The sequence below is a fragment of the Arvicola amphibius genome, chromosome 5, assembly GCF_903992535.2.
Source record: "Arvicola amphibius chromosome 5, mArvAmp1.2, whole genome shotgun sequence".
NCBI lineage: Eukaryota > Metazoa > Chordata > Mammalia > Rodentia > Cricetidae > Arvicola > Arvicola amphibius.
In genome coordinates this window covers 20042623-20048773 of record NC_052051.1, presented here as the reverse complement: position 1 = coordinate 20048773, position 6151 = coordinate 20042623, and the positions used below count along the sequence as shown (strand labels likewise).

Below are 6151 nucleotides of genomic sequence, written 5' to 3'. Positions count from 1 at the left end.
TCAAATACCCCATGATTAAATGGTTGTTTACTGTGTGCCAGACAGGGTGCTATGGGTCAAGGAATCACAGGGAAGCAAAAGCTAATCCTACCCCTTTCTATGATGACTTTTACATGTGACCTTGGCAATACACATATCTAAGATCTCAACACCCTTGTTTCTAGATCTTCCCAGGGATGTTTGTACTGACAAAACTCGGGCATGTACACGATAGTCTAGTAAGAAAGGTAATTTTAGAAGAGAATGCTTTCAGCAAACTCTGGAGGGTATGCTTGACCAGGGTTCTGAGATGAAATAAATCTGTACATCAGATGTCTTTGTGTAAGTTCAGTGGGTAAGGAGTATAGAAGCAGGCCGGTGACTAGTGGGTATCCAGTGCATAACGGTCTCTCATCCAGTATATTCAGTGTGAACTTAGTAGGTGTGTTGTTGACTGTTTGGTTACATGGTACTTGTAAGAAATCCTCCTATCACTGAGGTCCTTTAATAAAAGTCACGGAGTTAAGCACTTAAATTGTTGGTTTGGAAAATGAAGAGGAGGTAAAAGACCCTTAACCAGTCAAAACAGCCAACATTTTTCTTAAAGGATCCTTGATAGGAAAGCCTAACTCCAATTTTGAAACAGCTGAGAATTACATTTTCTGTTATGTAAGCAATAGTAAGGTGTATTAGCTTTCATTAAACAGAGCTCCCAGAGATGAGCCTTGCAGTGTGCACACCATCTGGAAAGCAGGTGATGTAAACAAGCCTGGGTAGCTGTGGTCAGCAGGTAATGGAGGAGGTGGATGCTGGGAGAGGCTGTGACTTAACTGCTGGTCTGACTATTGCTCTCCAGTTAAACTCCCAGTGCTTGAGTCTCCCACCTACCCTCACTCACTAAAGTAAAGCCTCTGATGGGACAAGGAGACCCTTCTACACTAAAGCTCTACCAGGCAGTTTTCTCTCACCTAGGGTAGCAATCCAGCCTACAGTCAGCCATTTATAGCTTCAGTAATAAGGATGGACAAAAAATGACTACCAAAAAACAAACAAAAAACCAGTAGTATGTTTAAGGACTTACAAGAAAAGGTTAAGCTGGTTTCCTCCAGTATTTTATGAGTCTAATCCTATTGCCCTGACTAGTTCATTGAAAACCTTAGCTAGTCAGGCCCTAGGCAGGTATTACGGAATTTGCTGAGTTTCACATAATTAAAAAAAAAAAGGCATATTGAAGTAAAGCATACTTTTATTTCTGTCTACATTTAATTTTAAAAAGCAATTCTAAACATGATTATAAGTTTGTTTCTGGTTATTAATGAATTATTACTTTATTAATCTCCAGACAACAGTATTACCTCTCAGAGGCACAAAGGCTACTTACTAGTCCCTCCTGTCCACTTCCAACACCCTGAAGCCAAGCCTCAGAGTGCACTAAGAACAGGAAAGGCACATCAAGTGACAGGCGCTGTCCTATGCCCACCTTTCCCACACCCAGATCCTGTGAGCTCATGGGTGACATGGATTTAAAAGACAGGCGGAGTCAGTCTGTAAGGTTTATTGAACAATGTATAATGAATGTGTGGTGGGGCCGGGGGGGGGGGGGGGAGGGGGGAATAACAGGAAAGTTCAAGAGAAAAGCCCTCTGAGGTGTTTGTTAGTGTCGAATCATTGTATGCTCGAGTCTCCCATGCCTGAGTTGATTACAAAACATAATAAAAAGGCTGTTTCAGGATGCTGTGAGTGGGCAGTCCCCAGTTTCACTTTGAGTGGTGGTCCTGCTGTCCACTCCTTGGTCCTCTGGGGTCCACAAATACCTAAAGAATTAAAAGAAAAAAGAGAACAATGCTTTGGACCTCCACCTACATAACCACAGAGCCTCACTGTTAGCTAATTGGAGGCTGAAAGCAGGTCACGGCTAGACAGGCTCAGAGGGGCCAGAGTCCTGCTGCCCATGTTCCCCCATCTCTCAACACAGCAGTGTGGGCACGCCAGCCTTCCACCACACAGGCTCATGGAGGGCTCTCTTCTGCAGCCACGGAAGAGGATGTGGCCAGGACTCACAGGATACTCGCAAAACTGGGCCAGAATAAAAACCCTCAAGGTAGAACCCCGCTTCTAACTCCCTTCCATAAGCCTTTGTGGACACTGCCCAGCACTGGCAGAAGGCACTCAGCAAGCCTGGTGTCAACAGCCAGGAGAACAAAAAGCTGGGAGAAGGAAGATTTGTTCGAAAGCACCAGGGTTCGGCAAGGACAGTGTGGATCCTCCAAACACGGGGAAAGGCTTTCGGCATCCTATCCCTGCACTATCAATGACCAGGGCACAGGCAGCCCACGATCACTTTCGAATACAGGGGCAGCTTAGGAAAGGGCCAAGTCAGGATACCTGGCCAGGACACAGTGACCATAGTAACAGCCCCCGACTGAAGTAGCTTCCTAATTCCCCAAGCTCTGCAGGAATCCCCTGGAGAGCCTGCTAAATGCCGCCTCCAAGGTGATGGTGGCAGTGCTTGCCTCAGGAACCAATCCAAGAACCATTACTTCAATGGTCTCCTACTAAAGAGAATGAAGCAATGGACACACGTGGGGGTACTTCTGAGAACTCACTAGGTCAGGAAGTCTGGGAAGGGCCTGCTTCCTAACAAGCGTCCTAACCCAAGTTTAGAGACAGTTGCCTGCACGCCCCGAATGAACTGTGACCGCAGAGTGGCTCCATATGCCCCCATTTCACACCACGAAGACGTACACAAGTGAGGTGGCAGGGGGGGAGGCATAGCCCCGCTGACCTGGGCAGGGAAGCAGCAATAGGGAGCAGCCTCTGCTTTTCCTCACGATTGAGGCATTTCCTGGACCACTGCTGCTCCCCTGAAGCATCTCAGATTCATACCTGGCAAGGCCCCTGTTCCAGTCAGTTCTTGCAATGCGGGGAGTGCTGACATAGATAGCAAAGATCAGCTGACAATCCTACAGAGACAAGCCACAATCAGTACCTCACAGTCAACCAAGACACAACTAGCCGTTGGAGGTGGGCGGGCTGCAACCGCGTCTTCCCGGAGCCTTTCTTCTCCATGCTGGAAACTCAATTTACAACACATTGCACCAGCGCTTTGCCACTGAGACACATCCCAGCTCCTTATTTCTGTACTTCACCTGCTGACTGTACCCATCCTCCACAGGTAAAGGCTCTGAGTTTATCTCTGAGTTATTTCTTCCTCTATATTGAATACATTGTAACTTCTGATAAAGAAATTGGTTTAACTGCTTTTAGTTTTGGTAAGAAGCAGTTAGGATGTGTGTGCAGGTTTGAATAAGAATGACCCCATAAGTTCATATATTTGAATATTCAGTCCCAGTGTTAAAACTGTTTGGGAAGGATTAGGAGGTGTGTCATGGCAAGGGAGGCTCTGAGCCCATGGCATTCCCAGTCAGTTCTCCGCCTGGTAGTTGTGATGTGAGATGTGTCTCAAGTAGCTCTCAGCTCCTGCTCCAGCATGGCCATGGACTCACCCTCTTCGACTCTAATTCCCCAATAACCTTTTCACGGGCACACATGGGGCATAAATATATGTGCATTCACACATACACATAAATAAAAAGAATGCAAGTTGTATTTTGGTCTGCAAACCATACATTTTAAAGAAAGTTTCAAAGGGTTACACAACTGGTAGAAGAAAACAGGCTAAGAACTGTGGCTTGCAATCGATGCCAATACGTACTTCAAGGCACACGAATGCGAGGAAGCTCCCCTCTCAATACACTCAAGGACCCCTCAGACGCGGCTCTCTGGAAATGTGTGCTGGCCTATTATTACCTCACAGGTCTCTAGAAACAGGACATCAAGCTGCAAAGACCCAGCACTGACTTGTGCAGCTTCCAGAAAGGGACACACTGCTACAAGGCTGCAGAGTGTAGGAAAGCTCCAGGCTTTTGAGGGGGCAGGATGGGCGCCCCAAACCCAGGAACATGTCTTTCAGCATCCTCTCCCTGCACTACCAATGACCAGGGCACGGGCAGCCAAGATCACTTTCGGATGCAGGGGCAGAAGGACAAAAGGAGACCTAGGAAAGACAAGAGACTGATACCAGGGCCAGACTCAAGCCACAGTGAACACACAGATGCTGTGCTAAAGTCAATCGCATGGAACCGCATCACGTGCCAAGGAGAACAAGGGGTACTCAACTGGCAAAACTACCAGAACCTGTTGAGGACTCATGTCCATAAAAACCTTTGTCATGACTTTGGGTTTCCAAGCCAACAAGTGGAGATTGCCTCTTGGTGGGGTCTGGGGACTAGCTAGGTATCAGCTGGTCACAGGCTGGGGTTCAAGGCAGACAGTATGTCTAGGGTGAGCCCGTTTTCCACCAGTAAGGTTCGATTTCTAGTCACACTGAGCAGTCAGTGTTTAGGTAACCAGAACCAAAAAAGTGACAGCCAGCGAGATACAGCTTTGGGGGTGCACACACAGATGGGGACACTCCGTTACTGGGGGAGAAGTGCGTTCTGCTCCAATGCTGACAGAGGGTTCCTAGGGAAGCCAGTGCAGAGGCTCCACACCACCCTTAGCCCTTCCTTTCCCCTATCGCCAGCTATGTCTTCTTCCTGTACCACTGACCAATCACTGCCATTGTAATGGACAAAGCGAAAGGTCAGAGTGGAATGATGGCACATACAGGTGTCTTCAATGCTCTTCCTTCCCCTTACAACAGACTAACCCTGGGAAAGCCCTAAGCTCTCTCTTAGCAGGGCTCTGGGGGTAACAAGTATAATCCAGGTTTTGGGAGGATCCACATAACCCCCTTTTCATCCTCACCTCCCCTACGCAGCCACCAAAGCAACAGGGAAAACTACAAACTCCAGGGCTCAAAGGCTGAAGCTCCAGGCTGGACAGAGTCAGCTTTAAATTCCAGCACTGACCCCCGAGCAGGCCTCTCTGAACACAGTGCTGAGTCTCTGAATTACCTGCTACAATCACTTGAGCAGCCACAAGGGTCTCACATCTTACCTGGAGTGCTCTGGAGACAAGCCCGATGCTCTGCTGTGCATCAGGGCCATGGCTCGCTGGCATGTACTGTCCTCTGGCGGCACAGGGCACGGACCTGGTTGTAAGGGCAGTAAAGACACATCAGTTATTCTGTGTTGTCCAGCTCTCGTTCTTGCCTCTTCCCACGGGGGTGGAAGGAAAGAACAGCAGATCTGCCTCCTCTGGGAACTCCACGTGCAGCTGCTTACTCGGTTTACAGGCGACGATGCCTTACAAGGAGGGATTGACTGTCCTTTGTCTTTCATTTGTTCCGGTCAGGACCCTGACTCTTGACTGACAACGCAGAAAGATGTACTGCTAGGAGCCAAGCAAGGAAACAGGTTCTACAAGGTCTCAAGTGTCCTAGGAGGTGACAATGGGTGTGGAGGCTTCTGAATTAAGAGAGCAGCAGCTAAGCTCCATGCCCTGCCCGCCCAGGCACTCCCGGAGGCCAGCCCCAGGTTGATCATATGGCTGCCTACCAAAGTGTCAGGGTGACAGGCAGGAAGTGGTGTGGGAAAGCACCAGGGTTTGGCAAGGACAGTGTGGATCCTCCAAACACGGGGAAAGGCTTTCGGCATCCTCTCCCTGCACTATCAATGACCAGGGCACAGGCAGCCCACGATCACTTTCGAATACAGGGCATAAAGAGAAGCGGCAACGTTGAGGAAAGGCTACGGCCAAGCTGGAAAACGGCTAAACTGCAAACAGATGGACAGACAAGCAACAGCCAGATGTGCAATAGAGAGGAAAGAGTGACCAGTTGTGGGTCCTTAAGGAGAGCTGAGATGATTGGCTGGGACCCACAGCCCGGGCTGGGTTTAACTGGCGCCCTCTATCTACTGCAGCGGATCCAGCACTTCCTAGCTGGTATCTTACATAACCTGCCCAGCCAGGAGAGCTGAAGGTCACAGAACTCTCCTGTCCAGTGGCCCCAATTTTCAGACGAGGAAACCAAGGACCAGAGAAAGTCCAGAAGCTAGCAGAGAGCAGTGACTGAGATATGGGCAGATGACCCACCAGATCCTTCCTGCTGACACCCACCAAGTAAAGTGGGGACAGGGGAACTAAGGACATGGTGGGTTCAGTCAGAAGAAGGCATACTTCAAAGCCCCCAAGGAGGGGCAATGTGGATCTGAGGAACTCAGCCTCC

General features: G+C 49.0%; 3 non-coding genes across 3 annotated transcripts; all 3 read right to left on the bottom strand.

The window, feature by feature from the left end:
- Positions 1-2203: 2203 nt before the first annotated feature.
- LOC119815932 lies at positions 2204-2334 on the bottom strand. The gene has a single exon (XR_005285605.1). It is a non-coding gene; the product is annotated as a small nucleolar RNA SNORA71 (small nucleolar RNA).
- Positions 2335-3885: 1551 nt separating this feature from the next.
- Positions 3886-4016, bottom strand: LOC119815934. Its single transcript, XR_005285607.1, has one exon. It is a non-coding gene; the product is annotated as a small nucleolar RNA SNORA71 (small nucleolar RNA).
- Positions 4017-5510: 1494 nt separating this feature from the next.
- Positions 5511-5641, bottom strand: LOC119815931. Its single transcript, XR_005285604.1, has one exon. It is a non-coding gene; the product is annotated as a small nucleolar RNA SNORA71 (small nucleolar RNA).
- Between the last annotated feature and the right edge of the window lie 510 nt (positions 5642-6151).